Source organism: Tasmannia lanceolata, unplaced genomic scaffold, assembly GCF_043159265.1.
Source record: "Tasmannia lanceolata isolate RefF3 unplaced genomic scaffold, GAP_Taslan_0.1 ptg000037l, whole genome shotgun sequence".
NCBI lineage: Eukaryota > Viridiplantae > Streptophyta > Magnoliopsida > Canellales > Winteraceae > Tasmannia > Tasmannia lanceolata.
In genome coordinates, this window is record NW_027518714.1 from 17,298,113 (window position 1) to 17,310,879 (window position 12,767).

Consider the following 12,767-nt stretch of genomic DNA (forward strand, 5'->3'; position numbering starts at 1 on the left):
CCACTTGTCTCCCCAATATGCTTGGGACATCTTGATTACTTTTCATCCCATGTGGTGCCCATGTGACAATATTGTCGCCCATGCTGATCTTCCAACCAAATTGGTAAAATTTTGGTAAAACAATAGTGGAAAAGGTCTTGTCTTATTCTCTTCTCTTTCTTTCTCTTCCCCATCTCTCTCTTAACTCTCTATATTGGTAATGGCACCCCTACTTTTTCCACTATTCTCTGAGATGTAATTCTAGACATCTTCTATGCTTGTTTGCTCCCTTTTGACTTCTTATTCTATTACTCTCCGAGCCACCCTTGCGCAACCAAACATAAAGCATCTAACAATGTGAAATCTATTTCCGTTGACTTTATCCCTTATGGATGGGCTTAGAAATGGAGATTTGGAAGTATATGGATTTGAAATCCGGATTTCCCTAATCTGTAATGGGATTTTGTTTGGAAAATAAAGACGAAAGTGAAATTGACCGACGATTTCGTCATTTCCAGTGTGCTTTTTTGCATTTCGTGGGGGATTGGACCTCACTTCTTTGCCGTCTCGCAGCAACATAGGATTTCTTCTTTTATTTCTCCAAACAAAAATCCCATTTTGCTAGCAGCCCTCATTTGTAAATTTTCTGTTTTGATAGCAATGTACGGATTTGAATTTCAAATATATTGTTTAGCTGCTCTTTGGAATTGGATTTGGATTTGAAATCCGACAAATCCAACAAACTTCAATCGTTGTTTTAATAATGGAACTTCACTCTTTGTTTTATTAATGACAGTCCTCTCTGCTTAATTATGTAGATTTTATTTACTTTTTCAATTTTAATTTATTAATATTAACTTATTAATATATTTTTAAAATTAGTTGTCAAGAATATTTTGGGAATTGTTAATTTGGTAGCAATTTGAGGCATAAACCACTTGCATCTAATAATAGAGAACATAATCCCAACAAAAGAATAAGGGAGATGATATTTTCACCGTCTCTGCAGTGCGCATTCCCCCCCCCCCCCTTAGACTCAATCTTTTTGACGTCAAATCATGTTAAAAGTGGGGCGAATGCATACTTGGGGGGTTTGAAATAGGGTGATGATATTTTCACCCTTGCGGTACTTGCACACCCCCTTATAACGTGATTTGACATAAAGTTGCCCACTTTTCACCTCAAATCAAGTTATAAGGGGGTCTGCACGAATGCAGGGGGGTGAAAATATCATCTCCCTTGAAATATCATCGCCCAAGAATAAACAAATTCCCGTGGGGCTTAGAGCGAATCCACGTTTTGGAGAGAAACTCCAAGTTTCACGTGGATGAACACTCCATTCAAAAGCATATCACCCAAAATCATGGTTTCCTCTACTTGTTACAATATATATAGAATAATAGGACTCTATTCTAACCAAAAAGCAAGAACAAATCCTATATAATTAGAAAAAACACAAACCATTATAGAAAAAAACGAAGAAAAATACTAATTATTAGCGACGGAAAATTAATTGACTTTTCTATGTGTCGCTATTTCCTAACATTTATGCGACGGAAGTATAATAACCTTCATTAGTTATATCTCTTTAGTGACGGTTACACCTCCATCGTTAGTTATATATGATTTAATCAATATTTTATTAAATTCTATAGCGAAGGGAAAAAAGATAGTCGTTTTTTCCTAACATTTGGAGATGAATTTATGATAACCGTCGCCATATGTGATATTAGCAATGGGTAAACAAATCACTCACTATTGTATTTAAGAAAGAAACTAAAATAAATAAAAAATAAACTATCCAAAATGTGTAGTTTTCTTTGAAACTTTAACTACTTATATAAATAAAGTTTCGAATAATCTAATAACTAACATTCTAATGAGCTCCCCGTTGTAGATACCCCATTTTGACCGGACCCTTTTTTTTTCCCCCAAAATCGAATAAGCTCCTGAAATCAAATAAAATCCCAATCCCAAAAAGTGTCCGTGGTCTACCTGAAACCCCAAAATCGAATAAAATTCCTGAATTCTGAATCCCAAAATTCCTGACGAGCTGAGTCTAGCACCACTAAAAGACAAAATGGAACTTATATGTAATTTTAAATTAAATTATCACTATTCTTTAATAAAAAGGATTTGCGTCCATCGCAGAAGGAATGTGATGGTAACAGCATGGGAGAGCAACCACAAAGGCTCACTTTTTTCGGAGGATTTTGTCTTCATTCATGAGGTGGCTGCTCTCACAAGCAACAGACCATCCGTGAAATGCCTTCTGCGATGGACGCTAGCAAATCCCTAAATAAAAAGAACTAAGAAAAATTCAAGAAGCACATCCTTTGTGACAGAGTAGGTCCAAGTAGTATGAAAACACTCCATTAGGGTCCTCTTGGTATTTTAATTCTACATGTATAATATACAAACACAAATTTTCCCAAACCAAAAGCTAATACAGTCCCAATTCTTAATCTACATCATCATTAAACACACCACCAATACAAATCAGAAAAAATGGACCAACTCTTCTTATGAAATATCATCGCGAAGGCGATAAGTTGGAACAGCTACTAGATGGGTAGCTCTAGGGACTGCGAGGCCGAACTCCTCAGTCATGTCCAAGTCAGTGGAAGATATGTCATTCTGAAGCTCCCAATTAAAGCAGTGAACCAATTGTGCTAATACCAGCCGAACCACTGTAAGCCCCAATTGTATTCCAGGACAACCTCTACGTCCAGAACCAAAGGGAATCAGCTGAAAAATCTCGGCCCTTGAGGTCTATACTACTACCCATGAACCTCTCAGGGAAGAATTCTTCACCATTAGGCCATGCATCGGGGTCTCGTCCGATTGCCCAGTAATTTATAATGACACGAGATTTTTTAGGTATATAGAAGCCATTAACTATACAGTCCTCCATGGCCTCATGAGGGACGAGCAATGGGGCCACTGGATGGAGTCTCCAACTTTCCTTCGCCACCATGTCCAAGTACTCCAACTTTTGTAGGTCTGATTCCTCCACTTTGTGCTCCATGCCAATCATAGCCTCTAATTCTTCTTGGACCTTCTTCATTACTCGTGGATGCCTGAGGAGCTCAGAGATTGCCCATTCGATTGCAGTTGCCGACGTATCCATTGATCCCGCAAGCATGTCCTATGAAAAATTGTACTTCTTATGGTTACTAAGCATATACGTACTTAATCAATGGAGCTCATGGGTTTTTTAAACATGTTATAAATACTAGAATCAGATGTGTTGAAGTATAAATTATTAATTAACACCAACTCTAAAAGCTTAAGCTTTTGGTCTTTTGGAGTAATTGAGCTCGATCCTATTGTGTAAATATTGTTTGGTTCTAAATCTTCCACCCTCCTCGGTTTTGCTTTTCAGCAGCACTAACCGTGCCCGACCCACTCCGTGGGGCCTGCCCCTTGGGGATGCTGAAAACGCTTCTACACAGGGAGAATGAGAGTTCAAATATATAGCCCAAGAACTTTCTCTCCCTTTCCGATGTGGGATCTTACAATCCACCCCCCTTAGGACCCAGTGTCCTTGCTGGGACATCGTACTACGGGAGGTACGACTCTGATACCATTTTGTCACGCCGTGACTACACTGTGCAAATATTGTCTGATTTTAGGTCTTCTACCCTTCTCAGTTTTGTTTTCCATCAGTACTCCGCAGGGTCTGCCCCTTGGAGATGCTGAAAACGCGTCTACATAGGGAGAAGGAGAGTTCACAAATATAGCCCAAGAACTTTCTCTCCTTTTTGGTGTGTTATCTTACAATCTACTCCCGCTTAGGGCCCAACGTCCTCGCTGGTACTGCGGGAGGTACAACTTTGATACCATTTTGTCACGCCCTGACTCCACTATGTAAATAGTGTCCTATTTTGAGTCTTCTACCCTTCCCGGTTTTGTTTTCCAACAGCACTCCACGGGCCCGCCCCTTGGAGATGCTAAAAACTCGTCTACATAGGGAGAGGGAGAGTTCATATATACATTCCGTGAACTTTCTCTCACTTTCCAATGTGGGATCTTATAGTTAATTAGTTCCTTCATATGGTATTAGAGCTATTGCCTCACGGTAGGTTCTAGGTTCAAAACCCAATTGACTCCTTGATATTAAACATCCACGTGTATGATGAACCCAAAAAAAGAGGGTCCACACGTAACGGGGAGTGTTGAAGTATAAATGATTACATATATACCTGGCAAAAGCGACCCGTGCCGGCGGGTCAACCCGACCGACCTGCAAATTTGCGGGCACGGGTCTAAGTTTTAGTGACCTGTCAAAACTAACCCGCAGGTGACCCAACCCGCAAAAACACGGGTCGGGTCGGGTCAACCCACGGGCACCCGCAAGTCACTTGGCTTTTTTAAGAGTGGTGATTTTGTTATGCTAATCTAGTTAGATGGCTTTTTTTCTAATGCAAAGGATGGTGATTTTGTCATGCTAATCTATTTTTTAAGGGTTTGATGCCTGAATAGGTTATGGCTGGCACCATAGAATACAAATAGGTTGTGGCTAGCACCATAGGTTGATCCCAACCCTCCGATTTGAATGTTAGAGGGTTGATCACTTGATCCTAACCCTCTATAGATCGGAGGGTTAGGATCAACCTATTGAAATGATTTTTGGGGCACAACCTATTTAGGCTGTGGGCCATCTAATGGACGGTTTGGATCATCCCACGGTGCCGGCCATACCCCCCTCATCAAAATCCAGTGATAAAATTTTCCAAAATAAACAACTGTTTGAATTTGCGGGTGACCGCGGATTGACCCGGCCCACACACGGGCCGCGCGGGTCACCTAAATTCTGACCCGCAAAAATGCGGGTCATCTCCTGACCCGACCCGTGTGACCCGCACCCGCATCATCCGCCGGTTGACCCGGCCCGACCCACCCATTTGCCAGGTCTAATTACATAACACAAACTCTAAAAGATTATACTTTTGGAGTAATTGGTTGTTTCACAAGAAGCTATTAGGTACTTGTGTGATTTCTATATTCCTTTACCGACATGATTGCCTTAACGTCTGTTCGATAAAGTTGGAACTCAGAATCCTTGGAATTCATGAGGGATAACATGACATCAACGCAGTCCTGCTGCTTGCCTTGCCTAGCATTCATGTGTTCATCAATGATCTTCTCGAAAAATTTGTCAACTACCTTGTTTATAGCCTTCATTTTGCGACGTAGCCCTTGAATGTCTACTACTCCAATGTAAGGGATATATTCTGCTAGATTAAAACTAGCTGCCAATCTCATTTCCTCTTGTATCACACCTTTGAATCCCCTTTCATCCAAATCCTCATCCATGTAGTTCTTCCCAAATACCATCCTACATGTCATGTCTGCTGAGAGAGATGCCACCTTCGCACTTAGATCAACGCTAGCACCCATCTTGGCGGTGTTCTTAATCGATTGGACAAGAAGACCCAACTCTTCTTTCCTCATGGACTTGAAGGAATCGATCTTAAGGTTGCTAAGCAATTGTAAGGTGCACAATTTGCGAACGTTACGCCAATATGGGTCGTACTTTGAGAAAGATATTCCAGCACCGTCATAAGACATGTGTTTAGCGGCCTCGGTGAACGGCCTACTGGCGAACACATGGTCATGCGTCTGGAGAAACTCTTGGGCCGCCTATGGAGATGAGACTACCACAGTTGGAACTAGGCCTAGGCGCATGTACATGATCGGGCCATATTTCTTGGCTAACCGATGGAGGTCGTGATGAGGGAGCTCCCCCAACATGTGAAGCCTGCCCAAAATTGGAAGCCCTTGAGGGCCAGGAGGTAATCTATTCTTGCCTTTTCCTCGAATTGCACATAGGATATAGGCAAGGGACCAGAACCCTGCTAGTACAAGAAAGAGAAAAGCAGCCCAAGAAGATATGGAAGGCATGGCCGTGGAAAATCAAGCACCCCTTTTTCCTTGCTCACTTGAAAGCTGAAGCTACGTAACAACACACTTTTAACGTGGGGAGGTGATGACAAGAAAATTCTGATGTGGGTTTGGTGCAACGAGTTAATGCAAGAAGAATATTGGAATTACGAGAAATAATTTAATGAAGGGCCTTATGAACATGTAAAGGTGGTACGATAAAGGTACCACCCTTGATATTTGATCCAACAGCAGGATCAAATATCAAGGATGGGATGATGACCCTTCATCATATAATTTCTTATTGGAATTACAGTGGGTTTTGGTTTTGTGATAGGTGATAATCCGTACATGGTGGTGTTGATTTCATCAGCAAAACTACGAGTGGCTATAATAATCTTATCACTATCATTAAATGAATGACTGAAAGTCCAAAATAGGATCAAATATCAAGGATGGGATGATGACCCTTCATCATATAATTTCTTATTGGAATTACAGTGGGTCTTGGTTTTGTGATAGGTGATAATCCGTACATGGTGGTGTTGATTTCATCCACAAAACTACGAGTGGCTATAATAATCTTATCACTATCATTAAATGAATGACTGAAAGTCCAAAATAGGATCAAATATCAAGGATGGGATGATGACCCTTCATCATATAATTTCTTATTGGAATTACAGTGGGTTTTGGTTTTGTGATAGGTGATAATCCGTACATGGTGGTGTTGATTTCATCCACAAAACTACGAGCGGCTATAATAATCTTATCACTATCATTAAATGAATGACTGAAAGTCCAAAATAGGATCAAATATCAAGGATGGGATGATGACCCTTCATCATATAATTTCTTATTGGAATTACAGTGGGTTTTGGTTTTGTGATAGGTGATAATCCGTACATGGTGGTGTTGATTTCATCCACAAAACTACGAGTGGCTATAATAATCTTATCACTATCATTAAATGAATGACTGAAAGTCCAAAATATCTCATACGCCGGTGAGCTTAGGACACCTCTCTTTACTTTTTAGAGAGAGCGAAAGAGGCGTGAGAAATCTGGCTGGGTTGAACGGTTATTACAGATATTAAAATAAAGGAATGATATTTGCTACTTTTGCTTTCTTGGGCCACCCCTTGTAGTGTAAAAGGGTTGTCATAAATACATTAGAGGGAAGGTTGCTTGAAAAATTCAGCTCCTCTTTCAGAGAGTTTTCTTTTTTCTTTTTTTTGGTTTGCTTTTATTTTGTTGTTTGTCTGTTTTGGTGTTCTTTTGGAGCGTGTCTGTGCTTCCTTCGTTGTTTGTTCTCCTTTCCAAGTTCTGGAAGGGTTGCTTTTCGTTTCTCATATATATCTTATCCTTCTTTTAATATATCTGGTCGGGGTCCTGCCTAACCCCAGCTTACCCATCAAGAAAAAATAACATTAGAGGGTGCAAATATATCACTTCCTTAAAAATAGTGGTGACCATGGTCTTCAGACGGAATGGTTGGCTCAGGGGTTTGAAATGGAATGGTTGCCTCAGGGGCTTCAGATGTTGCCTCAGGGGTTTGAAATGGAAGGGTTGCCTCAGAGGTCTTCAGACGGAATGGTTGCCTCAGGGGTTTGAAATGGAAGGGTTGCCTCAGGGGTCTTCAGACGGAATGGTTGCCTCAGGGGTCTTGAAATGGAAGGGTTGCCTCAGGGGTCTTCAGATGGAATGGTTGCCTCAGGAGTCTTGAAATGGAAGGGTTGCCTCAGGGGTCTTGGTTCTTTCTACGCTCGGGGCGAACACTATTCAAGGAAAATTTAGATTTTACGGTCAGGACGAAAAACTCTCAGGAGAAATTGGGTTCCACGCTTAGAGCGAATGCTTTCAGGAAGAATTTTGGTTTTACGCTTAGAGCGAAATGCTTTCAAAGAGAATTCGGATATTTTGCTCAGTGCTGATGTTTTCTGGGATAATTCGGTTTCTTCACTCGGGGTGGATACTCTCAGGGAGAAAATTGTTTCTTCACTCGGGGTGGATACTCTCAGGGAGAATATGGTTTCTTCACTCGGGGTGGATACTCTCAGGGAGAAAATTGTTTCTTCACTCAGGGTGGATACTCTCAGGGAGAAAATTTGCTTTCTTCACTCGGGGTGGATACTCTCAGGGAGAAAATTGTTTCTTCACTCGGGGTGGATACTCTCAGGGAGAAAATTTGTTTCTTCACTCGGGGTGGATTACAAACTTCATTTGTGAGTAGAAAGTCCGCTGGGGATAATAAGGCAAACTCTCAATGGAATGATAAGAAAAATTCTCATTGGAATGGTGAGACAAATTCTCAAAGGATTGCAAACCCTCAAAGGATTGCTGAGACAGACTCTTAAAGGAATTTGATTGAGGAGTTGAATCCAAAGACTGTGTTCAAGCTCCTCCTTTCTTCAACTCTTCACCACAGATAATGAAGTTGGCAGCGAACCTCTGAAGAGTTTTCCTCTCTTTGCTGGAGGCCTCAGGTGGATGCCCCTTGCCTGAAATGAAATTTCTAATGTCTGTATACCACGGCTTTCCGTCCGGACATCTTGCTGATATCTCTATCGCATTCACATGAGCGGGAGCCCATTGCAACCTCACAGCTAAAGGCTGAACCTCCATTGTCGCGGAAATATCTAACATTGACGCCAAAGTGGCTAAAGCATCAGCAAAATGATTCGTTGTTCTCGACAGATGAGTAAAGGTGACATTCCTAAACTTTCCGACCAGAGATGCAAGATAAGTGTGATATGAGATCAACCTTGCCTCTTTTGTTTTCCAATCTCCATTTATTTGACAAATGATCAGGATTGAATCTCTGAATACATCGATGTCTTGAATTCGCAAAGCCAAAGCTGCCTCAAGTCCTGCGATGCATGCTTTATATTCTGCCATATTGTTGGTGCATTCAAATTGCAACTTGATGGATATCGAGATGTACTCCTTCTTTGGAGATACCAAAACTTCCCCTATTCCTTGACCATGATTATTGACAGCTCCGTCAAAGTACATAAGCCCTTGGAACTCGGAGTCTCCTCTTCAATGTCCATAATCTCTTCATCAGGAAAGTCTGCTTTTAGAAAAGCATTCTCCTCAACAGGAGCATCAGCTAGCTGCTCAGCGATTATCCGTCCCTTAATTGATTTCTGAGTGACATAAGTGATGTCAAACTCAGACAACAATAGCAACCATCTGGCTGTTCTTCCAGTAAGAGCGGGTTTCTAGAACAAATACTTCAACGGATCCATCCGTGAGAGCAGAAATATTTTATTCGATAACAGGTAATGTCTAAGCCTTTGAGTCGCCCAAACCAATGCTAAACACGTCTTTTCCAAAACGGTGTATTTGATTTCATACTCTAGAATTTTCTTGCTAATGTAGTAAATGGGCTTTTCTTTCTTAGACCCTGCATCTTGCTGAGCAAGCATACAACCCATGGTTGTATCTGTGATGGACAAATACATTAACAATGGTTGACCAGGAATGACTGGGGATAGGACAGGAAGCAAGGACAAGCACTGCTTGACTTTTTCAAATGCTTCCTGACATTCTTCATTCCATTTCTTAGAAGAATTCTTTTTCAATAACTTGAAGATGGGTCCACACGTCATAGTTAAATGAGATATGAATCTCCTCAAGTATTACACTTTGCCAAGGAATCCACGAATCTGCTTTTCTGTCTTTGGTGGTTGCATTTCTTGGATAGCCTTGATCTTCTGAGGATCCACTTCAATTCCTCTCTCGCTGACCATAAATCCGAGCAACTTTCCTGATGTGACTCCAAATACACATTTATTTGGGTTTAAGCGAAGTTGAAACTTTCGGATTCGCTCAAAGAATTTTCTCAAAGCGATTGTATGCTCTGACCGAGTCTTGCCCTTAACAATCATGTCATCTACATAGACCTCGACTTCCTTATGAATCATGTCATGAAGAAGAGTAGTCGCAGCCCTCTGATAGGTGGCACCAGCATTTTTGAGACCAAACGGCATCACTCTGTAGCAATATGTCCCCCACTGAGTAATAAATGCCGTCTTCATCTTATCCTCAGGCGCCATTTTGATTTGGTTGTACCCTGAGAATCCATCCATAAAGGATAAGAGTGCATGTCCAGCGGTATTGTCAACCAGGAGATCAATGTTCGGAAGCGGAAAATCATCTTTCGGACTTGCCTTGTTCAGATCTCTGAAATCGACACACATCCTGACTTTTCCGTCTTTCTTGGGCACCGGTACAATATTTGCAAGCCATTCGGGGTATTCAACTACTTCGATGAATTTCACTTCCAGTAGTTTCTTAACCTCATCATGAACTTTCAACTCCCATTCTGTTTTAAGTTTCCGGAGTTTGTGCTTCTTCGGCTTGATGCCAGGGATTAGAGGTAATTTGTGTTGGACAATGTCCTCACTCAATCCTGGCATGTCATCGTAAGACCAAGCAAAAAACTCCTTAAACTCTTTTAGCAAGGTGATTAATTCTTCGCGCTCCTCAAGAGATAAAATTTTGCCAATTCGTATTTCCCGAATTAAGGTTTCATCACCTATATTTACGGTTTCAATTTTCTCTTCAAGTGGTTTAGCTCGGCGACTCTCCTCTTGTTGAATCATATGTTTGATTTCAAGGGGAGTTTCGTCGGCTACCTCATTAGAGGGGGAGTCTTGATTATCATTATTAGTTACTTGATCAGGTTTAGAAGCAGAATCAGTAGAAGAGACAAGTACAGGAATATAAGCAAAAGAGTCTTTTATTTCTTTAGAATGAATGATTACATCAGATGACTCGCCCACATCAGGCGTTACAGACTCTAAAACAGGATGAAAAAATAAGTCGACATCAGTATCGACACAACCAGAAACATGTACAGACAAAGAATCAATGAAGATGTCATCAGATTCGGACTTGACGCCACCAAGAATAGACTCGTCACCCACTCCAGGAGTAGAACCAACCTCTACAGTACCTGCATCAAAAGAAAAGTTAGAAATGACAGACTCTGGGACGGACTCAAAAACTGACACAAATTTTGAAAGGATTGACTCTTTTGAAGGGACTGGACTATACTGAAAGAATACTTGGGGTATAAGCTGTGAGGTCCAGTTATCCAGAGGTCCCTCAGCTGGGGTAATGGAGCTTTTTGGGTTTATGAAGGGTGTGTCTCCTCCAATCATCGCAATGACTGGTGCCTCAACTTGGAACAAGGATTCTAGGAGCTCTGATTCAAATGTCTCAACCCAATCTGAGTCTTGCTTCTCTGATTCAGCTGCCTCTGCAATCTGCTCAAAGAAAAAGTTCTTCGGCAGTTCATCTGCGAAGAAGATTTCAAGACCTGGCAGCTTTTTCCCAGCCTCATCATACCAAGGCTCAGAAAAACCGTAAAACGGACAATCAGCCCCTTCCTTTCTGAACCTGCCATTCATGACCATGCTAAACGGTCCCATTGGAAACTCTAAACCCCGGCGGCGACATGTAGCCCATTTCAACATGTAAGCCTTCATCTCTTGGACTTCCTTTCGGGTAGGCTGATACCCTAACCCGAATAATCCATTCATCGCCTTCATTATTGGCCATTCGGTCAGGCCTTGCAGATTTCTTCCCAGGCGGCTCCCGGGACATGACCAAACCGTCGCATCATTTTTGCGACATGAACATTGGTGCTAGTCAAAAACATAATTTCCTCCCTCATGGCCTCCTTCATAGTTATAGTAGAGACCTCTAGTGAGAATCCTGTCAAGCTGACATCCTTGGCACTTTCATCAACTGATTCGGCAGTTATCTGCCCAAATTTCAGGCTCTGGATCTCCTCGTATTGTAATCACCCTGTTATTCCGGACGAATTTCAATTTCTGGTGTAGCGTCGAAGGAATAACTCCGACCTTATGCAACCAAGGTCGGCCCAGGAGAAGAAAGAAAGAGGTTTTGATATCAAGTACTTGGAATTCAACTTCAAAAGTCTCTCCTCCAATCTCAATCTCAGTGGCCAATATCCCGATCACATCCCTTCTAGTGCCGTCATATGCCAATATACCCTGCTCAGATGGTATGAAATCTCCCGGTCCAAACCCTAGAGTAGTGGCAGTATTTAATGGGCAAACGTTCAAAGCCGACCCATTATCTATCAAGACTTCCGGCACTCTCTTTTTGTTGCAAATTATGGTGATTCGGAGAGGGCGAACATGATCTCTTCCTTCTGGAGGGAGGTCCTCGTCAGTAAAAGAGAAATCCTGGGAAGCTCTTGTCGCAGCCACTAAACTGACCAGTTCGTCAGGAGTAATCTCAACTGATACTTGGGACAAATTCAATTCACGGAGTACTACCTGTCTGTGCTTTTGCGATGCCAGCAATAAACCCCATATGGACACATTGGCTTGCGTCTTCTTCAACTGTTTCAACAAATTGTCCTCTTCTTCTTCAACACTCTGCTTCTGCTTTTGGCTTTCAACCGCTCTTGCAACCTCAGCGGGATTCTCGACTCTGAGCTCGGCCGGTTTAAAGACACGTCCACCACGTGTAACATGGCGGAGCTCATCACATGGGTCATCCAAAAGTGATAGGTCTTCATCCTCTAGCCTTAAAACATATGGGACTTCTTCTTTACTCTCTTCCTCTTCATATTTAAGGACATATGAACATTCTGCAGATTCTGCAAATTCCCCATCTCTAGCAGACAGTACGTAAGGCTTCTCGGTTTCTGCATCTTCATCTCCCTCTTCCCATCTCAGAACATATGGCTCCTCAGAGATTACTGCGCAGATACAGGAATAGTCTAGAACTACTTCTTCCGTAAGGATTGCATAAACATTTGGTGGGGGAGTTGCATGTGTTGGCAAAGGATTGCGAGTGACATTAGGAGCTTCAACAGAAATTTTCTTTGCCTCAATCATGTCTTGGATCTTATGTTTC

At 41.8% G+C, this 12,767-nt stretch overlaps 1 pseudogene across 1 annotated transcript; it reads right to left on the minus strand.

Moving 5' to 3' along the window:
• Positions 1-2,336: 2,336 nt before the first annotated feature.
• Positions 2,337-6,208, minus strand: LOC143862381 (cytochrome P450 71AU50-like; annotated as a pseudogene). Its single transcript, XR_013240276.1, has 2 exons — positions 4,996-6,208; positions 2,337-3,127 (listed from the first exon to the last, which is right to left on the minus strand). The product of XR_013240276.1 is annotated as a cytochrome P450 71AU50-like (transcript).
• Positions 6,209-12,767: the final 6,559 nt, after the last annotated feature.